The following is a 22,909-nucleotide window of genomic DNA, read 5'->3' on the forward strand; positions in this document are numbered from 1 at the left end:
CGCGCTCTGTGTGACAAGACGATTACTAGGTGTTTCCCTTTATTATCAGATAAATAACTAATTAAATGGCACGTGACCCATCAAACTAACTTTTTTAACGATGCAAGCGTTTTTATATAATTCCTGCTATGTGTTGTTTGTGTATAGATGCAAAACTAATATTGCAACGTCCTAAAATCCTTTATCTGAATCCATATTCTTTGTGGTTCTGCAGGTGTCTGCTGATAACATGTCAATGCCCGGGTTATCCCACTAGATGGGGCCATCAAGCTGTCATTGGATTCTCAGCTCACATGCCCTCCTGTTCATGAGAGATGAGGTTACTTTGAAGGAAGCCAAACTGACTCAGTTTCAGTAAGTCAACAATAAAGTTCCTTTTTCGCTGTAGCCTGCCCAAACATAAGCTGACCAGATTTCAGAAATGACAAGCAGGGACATTTTCAGCTTGGCGGTCAATATAATTTAATTGTCGGTGTTGTCATCTAGGAAATAAACTTTGAAATCTGAGCAAATCAGCTTGATTTCTTTCAAGGGAAGGAAATCAATAAGCAACAAAAGAAGATGGCAGAAAAACTTAACAAGAAATTAGTTAAAATGAATGAATGAATGATTAAATTTCTGTAACACAATTTTAAATATATAATTATGATAATTGGAAACAGTTTTTCCATTGCTTTTTTTCTCCCCTAGACATTTTACAGCCTTGCTTTTTAAAAAGTAATTTTCTAAACACGGTAATTTCTTGCAATTTGTGGAACATTTCTTAACAAGTTGATCATTGTCTTTTCAGCCATGTTTTTGAGATAAATTTGAAACCAATTTGCTCAGTGTTTAAAGGTACTTTTACTTGTGAAAGGCATCTGAAAGCAGCACAAGAAAAGTGATGTCGCTCCATATATATATATATATATATATATATATATGAGTGTGTGTGTGTGTGTGGTGTGTATGTATTGGTATGTATGTATGTATGTATAAAATTATACACACACACACACACACACACACCATACACACCACAATGCTTGTTATTGTTCTCCATGCTCTCTTTCTGGGCTACTTTTATATTGTTTTGTTTCATTTTATCATTTAGATTCATTTTTTTAGTTTAAATGGTTTTAGATCTTTTATTATTTTTTTCTGTGTATGTGCCAGGAATAGACTCATTTGACTACGAAGAAATACAAATGATTGCAAAGAGATATAAAATAACTACAACAACAGGCAAAACAACCCCAAATGATAAAAAAAAAAAAACCTTCACAAAATGATCTGAGAGTAACCCCACAATTACCACAACGAGACACAAAAGCACAAGAAGATGCATGAATAATTTAGATGCAAAACAATAAACCTTTTTTTTCTGTGTGTCTTGCTCCATTTAGGAGAGGTGGTGGGGCCTTTTGGGCATCTGTGTGCAGGGCTTCATCTCATAATCTTCCCGTCGGTGTGTGTGAGAGCAGATGAAAAGTGTCAGGTGAGTCTCACAGTCATTTTAAGGGGTTGGCAGACTTGCAGTTTAACATGGGAAAATTTCAGGGGACAGCTTCAGTCGCGGACATGCCACCAAAAACGGGAACTGTCCCTAAAAAAGGCTGTGATATTGTATGTAACATATATAAAGTTAAAAGAACAGAGTGTAAGATTTAGGGAGATTTAGTGCCCTTCAGTGAGGATTGCAGATTGCAACTAAAAACTTCCCCTAATTAGAATTCCTTCAGTGTTCATTGTTCAGGAGGTTTTTTACAGTGAGCCGAATTCACCGCAGAGGTCTCTTTCTCTCCAAAACATCAACCAGTTGATTTAAACTGGTAAAAAAAAACCCTGAATGAAGCAGTTTCTCGTCACAAATTAATGTTTCTCAGACACTATTTTTCATGTCAGAGACAGGCTACTTACCTAGCACCTACTAATGTGTGTTCACATGAATTCTGATCCAGACATTCAGGAGGATTGTACTAGGATCCGAGTAATCCACAGAGATCTCCTCTGCTCCAAAACAAACGGACCCAGTGATTTACTCTGGGGAAAAACACAGAATAAAGTAGTTTCACATTACAAATTCATCTTTCTCTGGCACTTTTTGGTACGTGGGAGACAGGCTGTTATCTTAGCACCTGCTAATGTGTGCAAAACAAACAGACCAGGTGATTTTAACCAGATAAAACACAGATTAAAGCAGTTTCACAATTAAATAAATAAACGGAATAAAAAGAATTAAAAAAATAAATATGAAAATGTGAATGCAGTTATCTAAAGCCATATTTGATTTGTTTGTTCCGGGGAAACATGGTGGTCTCCGTAGACGTGGACCTGCTCCTTATGTAGATATAAACACCTCATACTCAGGAAGGGAAATCACAATTCTTATTTTCAGGCAAATACACTAAAGAAAACATACTTATAATATGATGTTAATTCTCTGCTAATATATCCCCTTAAATCCTACACACCAAACCTTTAAATTAGACACTGTAGGGTTATCTTAAATAAATTGAATGTGGATAATACTACAGGTCAAGGCAGTTATAATGTAACTTGAACTGAAGGCTCATTCACACTTTTAAAAAACTTGTGTTGGAGGAAGACGTCCAATTGATAAAGGTCTGATGACAAAATTTTTTATTAATACGTTTTTTTGCATGTAATTGGACAGTGTGCATGAATTTTCTCTTTTCCCGCAGTAATTATGATGTACAAAAAAAATCAGTAAAACATGTTCAAAATAAGGTATATTCAACTAACATTAATTAGTTATGTTATATTTCTCTGACATTCTACGTGAAGTCTGAGTAAAGCGTTAACCATGTGTAATTTATGTATAAATCCATAAATAAAGTAGTAGCTTTATTTATGGATATTCATATAGTATACTGTATAGCTATACTTGCTCATGATAAAACAGCATAATGGGAAATAAGTTTCAAAACTTCACTTTTTTGAACTCTTCACTCAGATTTGGTCCCCCCATAGTGTTGCCTCCATAGCTATGGCCTATTTCTAAGTAAACAGGATGTGAACACAATGACATGGACACCTCTGCTAAATAACACTCTGCACAAAACCTCATTTTTCTACTGGTGTAAAAAATCCTGTCAGTTATCTGTCTGCTCCTCTCCTCTTGGCTGCAGTGTGGTTTAAAGCTGTGAGATATCTCACAGATGAAAGATAACGTACACTCTCTCAGTTTAGCTGTGAATTGGCAGCTGATATATTAAAACAAAGACATATAAAGACATCTATGTCATTCGCTTATTATGGCAAGGATAATAATTTCAAAGGTAAATTATTTCTGCACACTACAAAGAACACACTCGAGAAATTGCTTCCTCTGGCACAATTTATTGCACATTAGCCTTGATGGTTCAGTTCATGACTGCAATTGCACTGTAATTATGGTACTTGCAGTTATTTGCTCATGCAACAGAGAACCTCTCATTTCTAAAATTGATAATCTGACAGTAAGAGCATCCTCCCCATGCTGGTTAAGCCAGAAAGCAGTTGGTTTAAAAGAAGAAAGTTGATGCTGGAGAAGAGCATCATTCAGGCTGTTGCATGGGTGCGGTTCTTGTTTGTAGATTAATAATGTTTGCTTAATAACAAGAAGCAAATTGGGTCCACTTTATTGAATTAAGTTGACAAAGTAACTTAGACTTACAGATGTAGACATATTGATATACACTATGTCATATAGGAATGCATGATTTTGATATGCTGAACAACTCGTTTGGCCGATATTGATGCGTTCACTTTTTTCACACCTAAATTTAGTGATTAAGTCTCGTGTGTAATGGAATCCACATCATATTATCGGGATGACCATAAGTGGATGGAAATGTAAAATACAAGGCTTTTCAGTGTATGTTATAGTCATTCATTGTGCAATATAAGAAAATATATGAACACAGGCTTGATGTTTTGTACATTTTCATTCTGTCATTGTACAGAAAAAAATGGTTTTGATATCAGCAGAAATTAAAATGTAGGCCAATTCTAATATTTCATTTTAAAGCCAATATCTCTATCAAATCCAATCAGAAGAACCTTTTCTTCAGAGGAGCTCCAAGTGTATACTCTTATTGTTTAATTGCTGTTATTAACTCTATTTCTGCAATAACTTCACTTTGTTGTGTTTACTCAACCAACGTTTGAGTTAGCGCCTCGTTGCTCCAGGAGCCGCAATTACTGTTCTGCCTGCATTTTATGTCACCAACCACAACACGGTCCCTGCTGTTTATTTTATCCACTATGTTGCAGATCCCTAATTGGCTCTGATCAGATTTTAATTTCTGGAAAGTGTTTGGGTTGGCAGCAAATCCAGACTGATATGGGATGTGTTCGTAAATCTAATCTGACGCTACACTAAAATGAGAGAGCTGTTGTTGGAAGAAACACAGCGTTATATTTCTACATGAATTAACAACGTGTCATCAGAAGAGTCTCACCTGGCTGAATGCCCACAGGTGTAAATTCTGTATGTTAAAATCTGCAGCTCAAACTGCTGCTTTTATCACTTTGCTATCCTGTGAGGGGTTCAGGTTGTTATGTGTAGAACCAGTATGATAATGACTAAACAGATTCCCCCATGAGGAGAAGTGCAGTCCACTTAATGTGTGTGTTGGAGAGTGAGCTTAGTCTTCATGAGGTGTTTACTTCTAAAAAAGGAGAGCTTTACTTCAGTGGTTTTTGTCAAATACACCTGCCTTCGTGCACACACACACACACACACACACACACACACACACACACACACGTTTATATCTGTGTGGTCCTTTGGTTTGGCGTATTCAGAATGTGGCAAATGCAGAATGTGAAGGAGGCACGTTGGCGGTCCCGTAATCACAAATGTCATGACTAGTCGTCTGTAGTTCCACTGACCACATCAGGGCAACCTGGAGGGTTGGGCTGGCTGCAGATTGCGGGGTGAAAAAATACACTTAATATTAGAACAGCCCTGAATAGTGCACTAACAGCAATGGGCTGCAGTGAGGCAGTTTCTGTTTAAAGCGGTACAGCTCATGTGACATCTGGAAAGTGATTCCCATTGAGTTTTGGTTGCTCAGATTTTTGTTGTTTAAAAAATATTGCCTTATTGATGCAGTGTTGTACAGGTGAAACAATTTCATGAAAAATATATAATAATGAAGAATATTTTTTTGTGTTTGGTGGCCTTTTTGTGGTAAAATATAGAGAACCTGACAATAAACCAAACAAAACAAAACAGATGTTAATATCAGCAAAGTGTTTCGGTGCTAGAGATAAATTTGTTTCTAATAGTTTAGCCTTCTGCTAACCGAAGCTGAAGGCTCACGGCCGCTGCTTCAAGTTAACGTTTATGTAGCCAGCGAGAGGCTCGTATCACAGTGAGTGTTTCACCTTACTTCGTGCTGCTACAGACAACCTCGCCAGGTGGGGAGCAGGCATCAGCTCCAGAGCCAGGATCCGGCCAGTGTAAACCCCAGCTCCGGGGGACCACGCGGCCTCGACTCCTCACTGGATCAGCAAACTTTCTGTTGCTGCCATTACACAGGTTAGACCCTGCAACAAACAGTGAGTAGCCAGTCAGTAGCCCTACATGTCAAACTATAATGCTCTAGGTGCTCTTGTAGTTTCAGTTTTGGACACTTAGGGACGATGTGTCAGTCTAGGCGTATTGCATGCATTGTGTCAAAGGAAATGCACAGTTTCTGCATGGTAAATGCAATCAGTCCTTTTCATACTAAACTTAGAATCTAGGCAAAAAAACCCAACAAAAAACAGCATGTTTAGGTGTAGGTTTTTAGGTTTTGGCAACTAAAGCATGTGGTTAGGTCCATAACGAACGTCTTCGTTTGGCAATATTACCTAAATAACGTGATTGACTTTGGTTTGACTTGAGACTGAAACAGCGTTCTTCTGGGTGAACGTCTTGAGTCTGTTTGGCCCATCCACCTCCTCTCTTACCTATGTGGACTTGATTTTTATACTATGGTAGTTGCTCTGAGCATCAAAAATTGTCGCTGCAGGGTGAGGATCATATTGCTTCTAAACGGTGTCTCTATGTATCTATATTGTATTCTGAGGGCCTCAGACCAAGCGTCAGTATTTGACAAATTGGGAATTAGACCGGGTTGGACTGCTGCTGGCCACCAGCCCACTGTGACAGCTAGCCCACTGTGACACCCAGCGCTGGGATATTTGTGCTAGAAGAATTGGAGCTGCTACAGCTTTTGAGCAAAGGTCTGTTTCCTGAGCTGCCGCCTGCTAATATTGGCATCAGTTTAACTACTTCTCTGTGTTGTGAAGCTATTTAAGATAGCTTTATAGTCTTTCAAATTTGTCATTATGGAAGCATGTTAGAGACATTTAGATAAAATGGCAATGGCAACAAATCTGTCAAATGCTTGTAGGCTGCCTGTATCTGAATGTGTTTGTGTGAGTGTGTGCATCAAAGGGACAAGGCAGTAGATTTTAAGTGTCATGTGATGATGACTGAACTTCCTGTTTTCAGCCTTCCCATTTTTCTTCCTTAGGCATCTTTCTTTTCTTTTTCATTCTTGCCCTGCTTGCTCTTTCTTTCACGTTTGAGCCCCTTGAGCACAAAAAAAAAGTTAACACCTGCTTAAATCTAGCGTTTTAATGTCACAGCCAGGTCAAATGACTCTGCAGTCATGGGTATTTATCAGCTCCAGCTCTGATCGGCATTGATAGAAACACAACATTCGGGCAAACACATTAATTTTATCCCCTTAACCTGCAAGATGTAATTATGAGCCTTCAAAAAACACCATCTGTCTCCACTTAAGCAGCACCAATACATGAATTCAAATTAGTTTGTACTGAGTTTGAAAGAAAGACTTCTCTTTTTTTTCCAAGATTATTTCTTTGGCTTTTATAATCATATATATAATTAATCATATTGAACCTGCTGCCCTTTGCTGTGGCGAGGACACAGTCTCTGTGCATGGAGCGCCTGCTCTACCAGGTGAGCTACTGGGTGTCCCTCTATGCTGCTTTCTACTTTTTACTAACCTGTTCTCTGGCCTGTCTGTGGCGTCCAACATGATACACTAAGAAAAAAAACAAACAAACAGAGAAAGGCACACTCGTCTGCTGCAGCGCCATGCACACAGCTCTGCTCTACTGCAATGGGAAAGCAGTCTATAGCTTATTTTACTGGGTTTACCCGTGTTTAAAAAACCTGCCTACACATACGCTACGCTAATTTTGGTGGAAAACCAGTAATGGTCCCTTATGTTGTATTTTTGCGGTTTGTAAAGTAAGTACCTGTTAATTTTGCACACTTTTTTTTATCACCCTTTATGGTCAGCATATTTCATTTTTACATCTAGCAGTGCTATTTGCAAAAGGGTAAACATTTTCCAACCAAGCAAACGTCAAGAGTGTAGCCTTCTCTTTTCAGCCCCTTAAGCATCCATCAGATATATTAGCTTATGATTTATGCTGGAACACGCTGTGCATAAACCACCAAAATCTCTGTAAGGGGAAATTTCCTTCTGTAGGGTACATTCACAGCCAACCACCTGGGACGAACCGTTTTCCACATACCTCTGGAGCAGTGCACTGCTGTAAAAAAGCCTTTTGGGAAATACCACTTTTCCAAAACATTCTAACAGTAAGGTGGTAATTTCTTTCACACGGGCCTCCTGTAACTAGGATTTCAAAATCTTGCATGATAAAGTATCTTTTTGCACATGCAGAAAAGTCATCCAACACTGGAAGATCGATCGTTGTCATTTGGGCGATTTTTAATGATGTGTGAGAGGAGCAGCGCAGATAGGAATAACTCAGTCAAGCTGTATTCTCAAAGTCAGGCCTCTTTTTCAGCACGTGCGGCCAGGAAATTACAGGCTTAAGGAGATTTGGCTCTTAGAGTGTGTATATATACTTACTTTTCTCAATGGTTTCTCTGTGTGTATAGACTGGAGGTGAGTATGCATGTGAGCTCATGTGTGACGACAGACAAATCTCTACACAATGCATATGCGCTTGGCAGGAGTAAAACACTGCGTTTTACTACGAGTTCATTTCAGGTGAAATATAGGGTATTATATTACTCTCACATGCAGAAAAGTGCAACATTTTCCCATAAACATCTGACTTCTTGCTCCTTTCATTAGAGCTCCTGCCCTCACTCAGGTTTCTCCAATTGCACCTAATTGCCGTGAGTCCTTTTCTTTCACAGTTTCTGTGTAATCTGGATCAAGTCCTTTCCACCAGAGCCGTCTCATATGGTTTTAATTTGAAAGGCATATGCATCAGGCTGATGTTTAACTGGCCTCAATCGGTAGCTGATCCTTCTCTGCCTATAGTGGCTCACTAGATGTGGCATTAGGTCACAGCTTGTGCCGTTTTGAGGATAACTTGGCTTTTTTTACTGCCTCCCATAAAAGTAGGATTTCAGCAGCACACATACATGTTCTCTGCATGTGTGCGCGCGCACACACACACACACACACACACACACACACACACACACACACACACACACACACACACACACAGTGCTGTGTCCTCATTTGGCCTCTGTGGAAGGGGAACCCCTCCCCTGCTGCAGTGTGCAGCCACAAGAACCCAGAGTCTGCATGCACAAAGTACCTCAACTCAGCACTGATGGCAACTATTTAGCCTACTGTAGTACTGTTAATGTTCTTTCTCTTTCTTTCTTTCTTTCTTTCTTTCTTTCTTTCTTTCTTATTTCCTTCTTTTATTTCTCTTTCTTTCTTCTCTTTTACTTCTTTCCTTTTGCGTTCATCCTTCCTTCTTCCCCATTTTCCTGATTTTTTTTCTTTCTGTACTTTTTTCATTTTTTGTGTACACGGTGTCTTATTTCCTTTCACCCATTGTCCTTTTTCTATTTTTTCTGGGTTTTTGTAACATCTTCCCTTTTTGTGTACATCTGTCAGTCCTTCCTTCCTTCCCGTTGTCATTCATATATTCATTTATTTTCTGTCTTTTTTCTGTTTTCTGAACTTATTTTCTTTTTGTATTCATCTGTCCATCCATCCGTCCTTCTAATTGTCATGAATGTATTTATATCTTTTTTTTTTTTTAATTATTTACCTTTCACTTTCATCCTTTCATTGGTCCTTCCTCCTTCTTTTCTTCCTGTCTGGCCTACTGATTTAAAAAAATATTTTAGAAAAATTATTTATTTATTTATTTTAAATGTTTGGTTTTTTTTTTTGTTTTTTTTACATTCAACTTTTCTTTCTTACCATTGTCCTGAATGTATTTTTTTCTTTCCTTTTTCTGTTTTATTACTTATTAACATTCATCTTTTCTTCCTTCCTATTTTGCTGAATTTGTTTAATTTTTCTTTTTCTGTTCTTTTGCATCCTTTTTACATTTATCCCTCCCTCCTTCCTCTCTTCCTTTCTCTTGGATGTATTTATTTTTATTTAGATTTTCTTTCTTACTTTTTCCTGTTTTTTTCTTCTTTCCATTTTACAGTCATCTTCTCTTCACTGCTTATTTTTCTTTGTTTCTTTCTGCCCATAAATGCTCATTTAATTTTCCTCTCCCCTCTAAGCTCAAGCCGGTTTCTATTTATTCCATTTTTCACTCATTCACTGTGTTGTGCTTCCCGTCTTTCAACTCTTAAAAAATTTCATTCATCATCATCTTTCTGAAGTAGTTTCTCTTCTGTTTTTCTTTTTATTTCCTCCACATGCCACATATCTATCCACACTCTTTTAGTTTGCTTTTGCTTGCATGCACACACACACACACACACACACACACACATTATTTATACAGTGTAGGTTGGCTGAGCATGCAGCGACGCCCTGTTTACAGTTACACTGAAAATGGAATATAATATTGCAGTACAACAGGAACAGACACAAACAGTACTCAGTTATAAACAAACAGAATCAGTCCAAGCAGTTATAGGCAGGTGTGGGGTGATTATTTAAAATGGTCTTGAAATTACAGAGGGGTATAAATGCTTTAATTTTTGGTGGCCTTGCAAATAACTCCAGTAGAAGTAATCTTTATCAAATCACTTTTGGTAAATGGTTCCTAAAACATCAATTAATCATTACAGGAAGATAAATATGAACCACAGTTCCTGAGAAATAAAGATGAAATGAAACGATAGCAATTTTCTGATAAGTGCTTCTTAAAATAAAAAATACCAGTAATTATTACATCTCGCATGCAGGGAGGGCTGACCAACCATATCATTTCAGATGGTGAGTATTATAATTATCTCCAGTAGTGAATCTAAGAGTCGAATGGTTAACTCAGGCTAAGGGTTTAAGTGTGGGGGCAGAACTAACTGCTTCAACAATCCTCCTCCTACGACTCAGAGAGAAGTCAGGGTACAGTTATGTAAATGACAGGGTGGAGATAACATTAATGCTAGCTGTTGGCTTGATTAGCACCAAGCGGCACCCTCCGGGGCTGAAAAATGAAGCCAAGGCAGAAGTGCCAAAAACTGCAGCTCTTTGAGTGTCCACTTGAGGTTGGCTCTGAAAGCGACAACGTTAAACTCAAAATACCCAACTCTACAGCAGAAATAAACATGTTTACAGCCTGGTACAAAAACAGTTTTGGACTCTGTAGTTAATTTCAACATTCATGACAACTGTACGAAGAATAAATTTTTATATTACTCGCTTGTTTACATTCTAGTAAGATTACGCATATTTAAGGGCGGGCCCGCTTGAGTGACCAGCTGTATGTGAGGCGTTGCCACTGTCTTTGAGTCAGATCCACCCCTTGCTCTAAATATGGTCACTTCTGGCTCCAAAACACCAACATGGCAACGGCAGAAAATCCCAAAAACCAAGCAACCAGGAAGAGCAGCAGTCTTCGGGGCAAATTTTAAATCGTGGCCAAAAGTGGACATACACATGATGCTATGGGACCCAGAAATACTTTTTCCTGATGACTTAAATTGGGGAAGAGATGTCTGAAATCAGTGGATGCATTTTTGTGAGTGCCAAAACCTCAGTGAAATGACTAATTTCACTATCATGATTTAATCCATTCAGTTTGATAACGGAAAGTCCAATAGAGCCACAAGATGAAATTATTTGACTGCCATTCAAGATAGTGGAGCGCTGAACTGGAAATTATTTGCTCGGGCACACTTGGCCTTGCTCGGCCATTGTGTGTCTCCATTGCGCAAGACTTATGGGCCCAGTAAGGCGGAGAATCCAGGTACTTGCTTCACGTGCCACTGAGCAGCTCTCATAGGAATGCCTTCATGGCTGTATCCAGATTTTCGTAATACATCCATGTTCGAAACAGCAGTCCACAAACCAGTAGGTGACGTCACAGTATGTCCAACCGAACTCCCACCTGTCACTCCCTCACTCTTGAAGCTCTACTGCTCTGTAATAATATCTTTAACATTTGAAGTAAAATGCACAATACTGTGCTGTCAATGGCATGTCCAGACTTTTATCTACTGGGTGGCCCAGCTGGGGCACTGACTTATGCAGGGGTAGCAAGAAATACAACTTCTGCTGCGTCAGCATAGCTTTAATTTACCATTTCTGTCTCCACTACCCAAACCTCCTTTAATTAATAGCATTGAACTGTCTTACTTTCCTGTTTATAGTTCAGTTTAAAAGATAAATAAACCTACCAATCATAACAGGATGATATCACACAAATGGTACTGTTGAAGTCTGCGGCGGCTCCGTTCCAAATTAAAACAGATCTTCCTCTTTTGTGGTTTTTTGGCAGGCTAGACGCTACTCTTGCACATTACTGCCTCTCGGATTTAAGACTGAATTGTACCTATAAACAAAAGTTTACTGGTCAGAAAGCCAATCATAATGACGTGGCACCTGGGGTGGCCAATCAGATTTCAGGCCACTCCCTAGACACACCCCTGAGTACTGTATGTGTTATAAATTGTGATCCGTCATGGAAATTTTATTACAGGTCCTTAAAAAAGTCATGAAAAATTTATGACATTTTGTCAAAGAAATTGTGTGGGAACCCTGACATACATTAACAGGCATGTGTGTGTGTGTGTGTGTGTGTGTGTGTGTGTGAGTGTGTGTGTTGACCATTTTGTGAAAGTACAATCCATTCTGCAGGAAAAAAAAAGTAATAAATTCTAATTTCTCTCAATATATTAAACCAATTTAGGCAAAGTGAACATTGACAGATTGTAAGATCATTACCAGTGATTGCACTAAGAAATGGTCTACTGTAGTATTTTCATTACCTGTGAAACGACCTGTCAGTCGTCACTGATGAGTGCAAACCACAGACATAATACACAGGGAAATCTGCAGGGTGGCGGAGGTGCTGCTGTGTTGGGCTGCTTGGCTCGCTCTCCTCTTTCCTTGGATGAAATCTGAGTCTCGGCTCTAAGCTGCAGTCTCGGTTAATAAGGAATGACATTCTTTGTCCTGGCTTTGGCCATACCGTAACCTATGCAGTGATCCTAAAAAAGTGTTGCTTCATGCACTTAATGAAAGACAGGTTTGTAGAGTAAAACTGCTGGACACTCCAGATAATATTACAAAGATGGATTTTCCAATGAAATGGTGTGATGTGTTTTAGCTGACATGTTTTTATGAACCTCTGATACAGGAATACTCAGCTTGCTTTCTTTGGGGGCCACTTTTGCAAAATGACAGGAGGCCAGGGTCCAGTTGCAACAGCTCCATACATGTTTCTAGGATTTTTGGAAATTTCTCAGATTTTTGGATGTTTTTAGTATTTTACAACATTTCTAGGATTTTAAGATAATTCTAGTATTTTAGGACATTTTTAGGTTTGTGGACTTTTTGAAGACTTAGATTTTTCTAGGCTTTTAGCACATTTCTAGGATTTTAGGACATTTCAAGGATTTTAGGACTTTTCTTGGATTTTTGGATGTTTTTTAGATTTTAGGACTTTTCGAGGATTTGAGGACATTTCAGGATTTTAGAATTTTTTAAGAATTTTAGGATGTTTCTAGGATTTTAGGACATTCCTAGGATTTTAGGATGTCTTTTGGATTTTAAGACATTTCTCTGATTTTAGGACAGTTCTTGGATTTTAGGATATTTCTCGGATTTTAGGGCATTTCTAGGATTTTAGGACATTTGGTGCTTGGCTAGGACCACTGTTGGGGGTTGTGAGGGATCCTGCACTTGTACTTATTTTGATAAACATGAACTATTTTGATTCTGTTACACTCTTGGACCTTATATATACTAAAAATACAAAAACAGTTTCCAATGTGAATCACTTTATTCTATTATCAATTAGAAAATGGTTTGGGGCCACCTGACAATTTATGTGGGGGCCAGATTTCGCCCGGGGGCCATAAGCTGAGTATCACTGCGCTAGCAGAAATTCTCTGTAACCCTGTAGTGATGTCATTATGCTTAGTTCACAGAAAATTTAATCACACCACAGACACTGCAACAAATGGACCCCAATAACCTCCATGACTTAACTCCACTTGTAAACCACATTATTCTGCTACCTATATTATATTAACACTTTGTACATACTGTGAAGGACAATGTTACAAGCGCCTCATTACCCGCTTTATGAGCTCTTACATAGTGATGAACGTGCATTCTTACTGTGAGCCGTATTGCTGTCTGTGTCTGTAATGTCTGTATGATAATATTTTGAGGGAAAATATTTTTCTCCTTAGACGAAAGCTTGCTGGACGCAGTTACACTTTGTTCACTGACTTGGCATCACCACAGGAAATCTGATTCTCAGGATTTTTCCTCGCTGGCACCTGGTGCAGCCACTTATTATGACTGCATAATTTGTCACAGTGCATGGTGGATGGTGTGATGCAAATCCATAAAAAATAAAAACAAGGAATGGCTACGCAAAACAAGTTATTAGATCAGTTTTAGTGTTACAAGAAGTTTGAGGTGCCGCCAACAGAGAGGGTCTGCGACTGTGGCCTGGAAAGCAGGAGTCAACATGAGGCACTTCCAGCACGATGTGGTCACTAATTATATTTACAGCTGGTTCAGGACCAGCTCTGCCAATAAGCCCGTAATAGGGACATGGTTAATGGGTAGATAGGCTACACTGCTGAATTTGCTTGAGCTCTTCTCTCTGGTCTGTTTTTTGCTTCAACAAACCTTTCAGTCACACTCAGTAAAGATATATGAAAACGAGAAATCATTAATGAAAAGCTCAAAGCTTTATCAGTTCAGGTAGTTAACCTTTTGGAACCTGAGGAAAATGGTTTGATTTCTTTCAAAAGTATGGAGAGAACACAATGACTAACTCAACAACACATGGCCCAAAAAGGCAAGAAATTAATAAAAAAAGTTAAAAAAAACAAAACAAAAAAAAACCCAAAACAAAACAAAACAATAAAACAAAAACTAAAAATGAGCAAAAAAATAAAAGTTAAAAAACAAAACAAAAAAAACAACAAGAAAATGTCACCCCCAAAAGTGCAGAAAATTAAAAAATATATGTATGATTTTTGTAACATGTATGTAGCATAATTTTAAGTATATGATTAGAATGATTATATTTTCCTGGACATTTTTTTGCCATATTCTTTGTCACCTGTTATTCGTCTGTCTTGTTTTCCCTCATGTCTTTTGCTGAGGTTTCATAAGGACAAATAGCTTGTGATGACTGTCTGCATGCAGCACAAGAGAAGTGATGTTGAACCAGGTTTTAAAAGGTTTAATTAGAAGAAATATTGTAAAAATTGCTCTGTTTTTCGAATGAAACTGTGTAATAGGATTTATTAAAGGAATACTTCAATCCTCAAATTATCACTAGTATATCTGTTACTTTCTCATTTTTATGTTGAATTTGATAAGAAAACTTTGTTTTTCTTGCATACCTTCTGCGCCGTAAAAAAAAAAAAAGTATTGTAGCCCATCGTATCGTATTGTATCCGTTCGTTCTGTATGGTATGGTAAGGTATGGTATCGTACCGTACCATACTGTACCATACTGTACCGTATCGTACCGTATCGTACTCTATCTTTTTCGTTTCCCTGGGAATTTCTTTGCAGACGGCAGTGGAAGATCAAGATGATGATTGCATAATCCTGTACATATTGATCTAACATAAAAAGAATAATAGCTAGAACGTTATTTTTTTTCTTCTGCTGTAGAAAGCTTGGATTTCTATCTTCCACATTACCCTGTTGAACAATTATAATTACTTTATGGTGCTACATTACCTGTGGTGCAAAAACGCTCTGTGTCGCTAGAGAAATGATAAATCCGTCACGTTTTTACATTGAGAAATCTTTTGGGTTATTGTGTTTGTATTTTGTCAAATCTAATGAAAAAAGTCTGATTTTCTATTATTTTTAATGACATAATTTCAGGACTTTAATCAGTAATTATTCTTTATCGACTCACATAACCTTGTAGGTTAGGTTTTACAGATTTTATATGTATGATGTATTTGAAAATATTTTAAGAAATACCATCACAATGAGCAAAAATGCCAATGTCGGCACTGGCAGACCATTTCCATTGCAGACGCCAAAGGGTTAATGCTTCAGGTCACCGAGTTCTTGGGGGAACAAAACAAACTATTGTCGTTTTATGAAAAAAGTCAGGCGATAATTGGTCTCTTTCCACTGTTCTTTAAGCACTGAGACCTGAGTCGGTTGACAGCAGGGAGCAGTGAAAGGAGCTGATTGCCTCGCTAAAGTGAAGGTGTGCAGCCTGTCACCTGCAGCTTTTCATCTATAAGCTCACTGTTGCTGTTCCCTCTTGTTCCTTTACTCCCTGTAATAATTCAGTCAGATCCACTCTCAACAAATGCCAAAAATGTCCGTTGTCCTGTTTTGTTGACACATTTTTTTTTAGCAATAGTGCTAATTTTACTGTAAAACATATTTCATTTCCACTTTTTAATGAAAGTCAAGTCATGGTTTGCCTGTTAAATGCTTTTGATACAAAGCTGCTGCAGTGGGAAATATTTGGTTTGTGTTAGCAGTACGGTGTTTGCCACAGAACAACAATGTATGTTTACTGGTAGCTTGTTTGGTTTTTTTGGCGGATGTCAATCGTCTGTGAGTCCCTTTGTATCATTCTGTGCCCTCTCTAAAATAACAGGTCTTTGTGGGTCTGTGAATGCTCTCCATGAGTTTTTTTTGTCGTCAGCAGTCACTTGCGGGGGGATAATTGATCTGTCAATTCGTTCACAGCTAATCAAGTTTCTAAGTAGCTGTTTCTAACGCAAAATTTAGACCCAGTCAAGTTAAGTTTCACTTTCAGTGCACGTGACATTCTGTTGTGCTGTCTCTGCCCCAAGTGCGCTATAAATAACCGAACCATATATATGTTTATATATATTCCAGTAGGGTTCTTAATGAACAGTCCAGCCTCAAAAATCTGTTTGTGGTGGCCCAACAAATAACACAAATAAATGAATGTGTGGGAAACCCAGCAGTAACTTTAGACAGCACTTTTTCAACAAAAGTCGCTTTTGACACAAAGTTCAAAATACTACTGTAAATAAGTGGTTCCCAACTGGTGGGTTGTGATCCAAAAGTGGGTCGTGGGTCCATTCTGAAAGGACTAATAAAAATAAAGATAAATATGGACCCCATAACTGGACCAGCTGGAAACCACTGCTGTATCTAATATTACAGTGCTTTCATCATTGTAAAAATGCTGCAATAGGATCAGTCAGCATTGTGTTACCTCATACAGAGATAGAAAGTGACTTAACAGGCATTTATTTAAAATAAAAATCTTCAATATTAATACTTTAATTTATTTTGATGTCCTAAGATGTTCACTCTATGTAAATGGGTTCTTTATTTTTTTGTTTTGTGTTATTGCACCAAACCAAATTCCTTGCAATAATGTTGAAAGTCAATAAAATATTGAATGTTGACTGGCCATCTACAGCTCCGATAATAATCTCAATAGCGTCATCACTAGTCCTTCCCTCCCTGCCTGTTAAATACCCTCATCTTTCTAACTCTACTCCCATAAAGCTGGTTTGCTGTCAAACATTTTTAAGTCTCAGGCTTACAGTAGACATTATATAACTGTTTTCTTAGGATGAGTAGTGCTCTCCATGACGAGTAAACTGACCTTTATGTGTAAAATTGGTGGTGTGCCCCTTTCCCAACAAACACAAATCAAATTGTTTTTCCTAAGACTCAATTTTTAAAAATTTCCTTCCTTTTCAGAGATGTTCCTGGAGCTGGATCACCTCTGTCTTGGGCTTCAAATATGCATCTGTGAGTACCTACCTCCTCCTGACACCTCTGAGTGTACTTGGTTTTGTCATTTTCCCAGTTTGACCACACTACATACTTTGAGCCCTCTTATATTAGTATGTAGTATGGAAATGGGACAGCATTAGTTGTAGGTAGGCACTGCAGGTAAAGCAGTTGGTAGTTAATCCCCTGCCCCAGAGAGCTCAAAGCCTCTCAGCACTGTCACGTTCTGTTAATGTTAATCTGAACTGGATGCACTGCCAATGGGCTGACCCACTGCCTGCGACCCTGCCACGGCTGAGGTCAGCGCCTGACGTCACTCGGAGAGGCAGCGGTGACCCGTGCCAGTGTGCTGCGCTGTGAGAATTACCGCCAATTACCTGGGTTTAAAAAGCCAATGACCTTTGATAACATTTTGAAAATGAAAGTTTTGAGTTGTTTGCCGTATAATTTAATAGTATACATATAAAGTAGAGTATATAACTATATGCGTATGTTTGTATTGGCTTAATTTGACTTGCTTAATAAGCAATAAGAGACCAAACATAATTTCTAAATTGAATTTTGTTTTGAAAGACCCATTGAGGTGAGTTTTTAATCCAGAGGGAAAGCAGATGTCTGCTGTTCTGTGTTCTGCTGCAGGACATTTGCCAGCTTTGTGATGGACAGTTAAGAGATGTATGGAACAGAGCGAGGCACTTTAATTTAGGACACATGCAGCAGCCACTACCACTTTATACCAAATGGGCATCCGCTCTGTGAAATGGCAGCGTCGAGGAGGCAAATGTGAAACAGTTGTTTTCAGGAAGGAATTCAGTTGTTTGAGTGGGTCTAGTTCAACAAATTACTGTCACTCAGAGTTGTGTGGGCACAATGTAGCCCATGTGTGCACTGAATAGACCTGGTATGTAGACATTCAACCCAATAGGCAAAAAAAAAAAATGGATTGTGTCTGCAAATAGCGGATACGTTGAAACTTTATGTTTCAACAACGCTGTGGGTGTGGGTGCTTATGTTTAGGCACAAAAACCACTTGGTTATGGTTAGGAAAAGCAAAAACACACCCACTTCTCCTGATACTGTTCTAGCAGGAAACAACGCAGTGTTTTGGTTAAATACGACTGCTTTTCGTTGCAATATCCCTGGTGGAAAAACAGTAACAAGTTGTGGCAAAATATCCAGATTGTGTCGCAGCACATACAAATACAAATACAAATTTGATGGAAAAGACCAGACATGGCTTTTTGTGTACTCATAAGACTGCAATGCATAACCTTAAGTAATATTGTATTTTATAATGCACGATGAAAGTAAAATAATCTGTTTGTGTGGACTTTTATGACCAAACCGGGTCTGTTTAAGACATCTTTTATATTGTATTGCCAAGTATAAAGACAAGCCAACTACTCATCTGGATCAACTAACTCAGCAATTACACTTGTAATCACTGAGGTCACCCATTATTTACCAAAATTGTCCTAAAATTGCCCTGAGTCCCACAAAGGGCCTGTGTCTCGTCATTGTAGCTAAGGCTTCAACATTTGTCATCTTCACCAACAATAGTTGCAATTCAAAAAGCAGTACAAGAGAAGGGCATTGTATTAAATATTTAGTCAGACGACGGATGCTACAATTATAAACTGAAAGTGTCGCGGCACAGGGGATCAGGAGTCAGATTACGCTTATAAGGTGACAAAAGTAGGTAGAGTTGATTAACAAGATGATGACGGCGGATTAAATGTTAAAGCAAAATGTTAAAGAGCCTCTTTTGGATTCTAAACCAATGCTAATAGAGAAAGTGGCAATGTTAATGAAGGAACAGGAGTTGGAGCTGAAGTCTTCCTCTTCATGCACTAGTCTCTATAAACAGATATCTGCATATGAATGCAAATGAATGCTTTTGTCAAATTAATAAAAAACAAAATTGTCATAAGATGATAGCCAATAGTTGCCAAGATTGCTTTTCACCCAACGCATTTCACATCATTTGCTGTCCATTTTCTTTTGTGTCTGCTCAGTCATCCCAAACCGTGTCCTCAGAAAACTGGGATGTTTACCGTAACTCACTGCATGTCTGTTTCCTTACATCTGCAGTCTTTGAAGATGATGTGATGGTATTATGGTCAATGTGTTTGTATGTGTCTGCATGTAGCTATGAGTGTTTTTGCACTTGTGTGTTTGTGCATATTTCTTTCTATGCATGGTTGTTTGACAGCACACATTATTATTATTGGCAGTTAAGGTGGGCTGTTTCATCCAACAGTGTGTCTGAGCTCTGTTTTTGTTTGATCAAAGTATGTGGTTGCCTGGTTGATTTGGAGCCACTTTAAAGACTTATCTCAGCACTGGACTGAGCTGAAGATATTCACGTTCTCAAAGATATAAAGTGGATCTTGAATACATCACGGACACAGTTTATCTTAATTGTCTTCGTTTTGTCACAGATAAATGTTCGCAACGTCAGAAACATGGAATATCTTAGCTCCTTGCCTCTACAGGGTTTGTACAAGGTGCTTGAGGTGCTTTTAGTACTTGAATTTGGCACTCAGAAATTTAAGCAACAGAATAACTTGAAAATCAGACATTTTTAACTTGGTCCTTCAGAATAGCGCTTGAATAAAGCTCAGAGGAGAGCAGATAGATAAATGATTTTATGAAACATATTGGAAAGATGTTTCAAACTTGAAAGCTGAAAACACCTGTACTTTCTGTTCTTTTCTAAGGCTTTATGAGCAGTATGAGCTCAGAAGAGTCCCAACAGGTTGGTAAACACCAGTAAATAGTCATGATGATGATTTATTAATCTGCAAAACACTCACACTGGAGCAGCAATTAGCATCATACTCAGAACGAATCAGTCATACTCGTCCATACCTGGGAATATGTGCACCGCAACTACATGTAGACTTAAGGGGATGTGCAGACCACAGACCTATATATTGGTGCGGACTTTGCCAAAAATGCAAATAAACAGGCAAAAAAAATCTGCCTTGTAACAACATAGATTGTAAACCACTGTGAAAGAATAAAAAAAATTGTGCTTAATTTCTGTCAATCAAGCTGCAATTCTACCTTCGACCACAGTGTGGGTTGCAATGACAGAGTGGTGCTGTCCATGTTTTCACTCATTGACTCCATGGGCAGTGGAAGACGCAAGTCAGTGTTATATATGAAGTATTTCTATACACAATGGGCACGGGCAGTGGGTGAATGAGACAACAGGCTTTGTCAGTCTCCACCAATGGCATTCTCAATGCCCATGTGTAATTTCAGATTGATTGGGAAATAGATGAGAAAAAAAGGATACAGACAGACAGACAGACAGATGGAGTTTTCTTTATTATGGCAGCTGGTAGCAAAATAAATCCCCAACCTCACATGAGCACTGTGGGGTACACACCCACAAACGTCCCAAACACAGAAAATATGAAGAACAGTCAGAGGACAGAGTCTCAGCAGAAAAAAACACTATTACTTTTAGTGGGTCAGAAGTGATAATAGACAGAAAATACCTCTGTGTGAGTTTTTTTTCAGTAAATCCTGGATAAAATACCTTTAACCCTTTAAAACCTAAGCAATTCAGCTCAATTTCTTTCAAAAACATTTGAGGACACTGTGAGGCACCTACCAAAAACATCGGGGGAATGCATTGAGCAACTTGACAACAAATGACCCAAAAATTGTAAAAAAAAAAAAAAAAATTTTTAAAAATTAAAAAGTAAAACATTTCAAGAAAATTACCTGAAAATAAGCAAATAACGGAAAATAAAAAACAAAAACAAACAAGGCAATGACCTGAAAAAAAGTGCTAATTATTAAAGACTGCAATATGTTCTGTAACATATTTTTATGTACAGTTCTAATAATTACAAAATACACTTTCTTTTTTTCCATTTTTTTGATAGCTTTCTGATAATTCTCACTCTGTCCCTTTTTTGAATTGACAACAATTAAACCTTTTTGTTCAGGTGTCAAAGGTTTAAATACTTTTGAAAGGCCTGTGAATGCAGCACAAGAAAAACTGATGTCCATGGAGGTTTCAAAGGGTTAAACAAACAAAAGTTTGGTTTACATTCAGGGTTTCTTACCAAAACATTTTTTTGTGAATTCTTGAAGCCTAGTGGTTTTTCACAAAGAAAGATGAATTTGGAAATGTAGAACAGAACAAAAAAATCCCAGTTTTCCACTGCAGGATCTGGCCTAAGAGATTTTTAAGCTATTAACCATATCTAAGGCTACATACCAGATGTCAGCCTGCACTGATTTGAAACATTTGTTTTCATTCATAAGGATATGTTTTCAGCTGGAAAGATGCCATGTGTACATTATGAGCACATACAACAGTTTTATGTTTTATCACTGTGCTGTTTTTATGTCTCTGATCCGGAATACAGTAAAGCCAAAAGTACAACGTGCGTAACTCACTGAAGGATTACAATTTTTATGTAGAAATGATTTACCAACACCAGCAGTGATTCAGCAGAGGGGAATAAGCATTTTTTGGCTCTTTGTAGAGTTAAATGTGCACTTCTAACGGGGATTTTTTGAAGAAAAGTGGCCTGTTATACAACCACAATTTTCTGTTGTGATGGATCAGTGCAAAACTGGTTGTATTGTTGCTTTTACATACGGTTTTGAGGAAGTCTTTGATGTTTGTGGCCTGTGATGTAATTTAAAAGCTTTGCATTTAAGCAGACATCATTAGGGTTTTGTCTTTGAATGGATAAAAAGGGCTTTAATTTGTTTATTCTCTCACCAGGGTTTAATTTTTTTGTTTGTGTAGTCATTTCCAGTTGTCCTCAGGCCTTTTGGATGCTCAACAAACACATTCACATTGTTAGTTTGATGAGTCACACTATGTTGTTCTTGCAGTTACACTTACAGTAACCAAAAAATATATGGTCTCTGGTGTGCATAGATAAAGGCAGGCAGAAAATGGGAGAGTGTGTGTGTGTTGGTCTGCGAGCTTGTTCATGTGTGTTTGTGTGAAAAGATGTTTGTTGCATATTTTCCAGGCCGTTGACAGCTGGTTGACTAACCTCACTCTACCATAACTCCTACCTACACACAGTAAATCTGTCTCCTAACATTTAATGAGAGACTAAGTAATGCTAATCGCTCACTTCAATTACTCCATATGTGTATGTTAATTGATCCTTCCCTGACCAGTTAACCAAAATCTCTGTTTTGGTTGTGTAATTGTGGCTCGGAAAAAGCATGATAAGCATTCTTTGGGGGGTTGAGTCTCATGAGTTTTATTTAGCAACAAAGAAGAAGATCTACATGTGAAAGGAAGTCCCACGAAGCAACATATGGGGAATGGTTGCATTTTAGGAAAAACACTGAATTTCTCTCTTGCTTTGAGCTTAGAGAATTCAAAACACAAAACAATCATACCATGTACAAGGGTATGTGCAAGAAGTCTATTTTTTACGGACTGAACAAAAAAAACATATTGCTTTTGTTAGTGAACTTTAAAACTGCTGGTCAAACCGAGGCTAGCTGTTTCCAGTCTTTGTGCTAAGCTAAGCTAATTGACCGCTGGCTGTCGCTTCATATAAAACAAATAAGTGTTTCTCAAAATAAGTTTTCCTTTATTTCTTCCTTCAAACGTTTGTGCATTCGATCCATGTATATTTTAGTTGTGGGATACTTGATAGATTGCAGATGATGTAAAAAAATATGCAAATAATTATATAGTGCTTTGTGCTGAGAAACTAAAGCATGTGTTGCATTCAAAACATTTCCATATGTTGCAGAGT

At 38.0% G+C, this 22,909-nt stretch overlaps 1 long non-coding RNA gene across 2 annotated transcripts in view; it reads left to right on the forward strand.

Annotated features, from left to right (window-relative positions):
- LOC148186816 (uncharacterized) overlaps positions 1-22,909 on the forward strand; it is an 86,124-nt gene that overhangs the window by 17,477 nt on the left and 45,738 nt on the right. For both annotated transcript variants that reach the window (XR_015779084.1, XR_015779085.1), the window contains exons 3-5: positions 215-354; positions 1,386-1,477; positions 17,118-17,168. This is a non-coding gene — a long non-coding RNA (uncharacterized LOC148186816). The remainder of the gene's footprint in view (positions 1-214; positions 355-1,385; positions 1,478-17,117; positions 17,169-22,909) is intronic.

Source organism: Plectropomus leopardus, chromosome 16 (assembly GCF_026936395.1).
Source record: "Plectropomus leopardus strain MGB_pleo_1.0 chromosome 16, ASM2693639v1, whole genome shotgun sequence".
Classification (NCBI taxonomy): Eukaryota; Metazoa; Chordata; class Actinopteri; order Perciformes; family Serranidae; genus Plectropomus; species Plectropomus leopardus.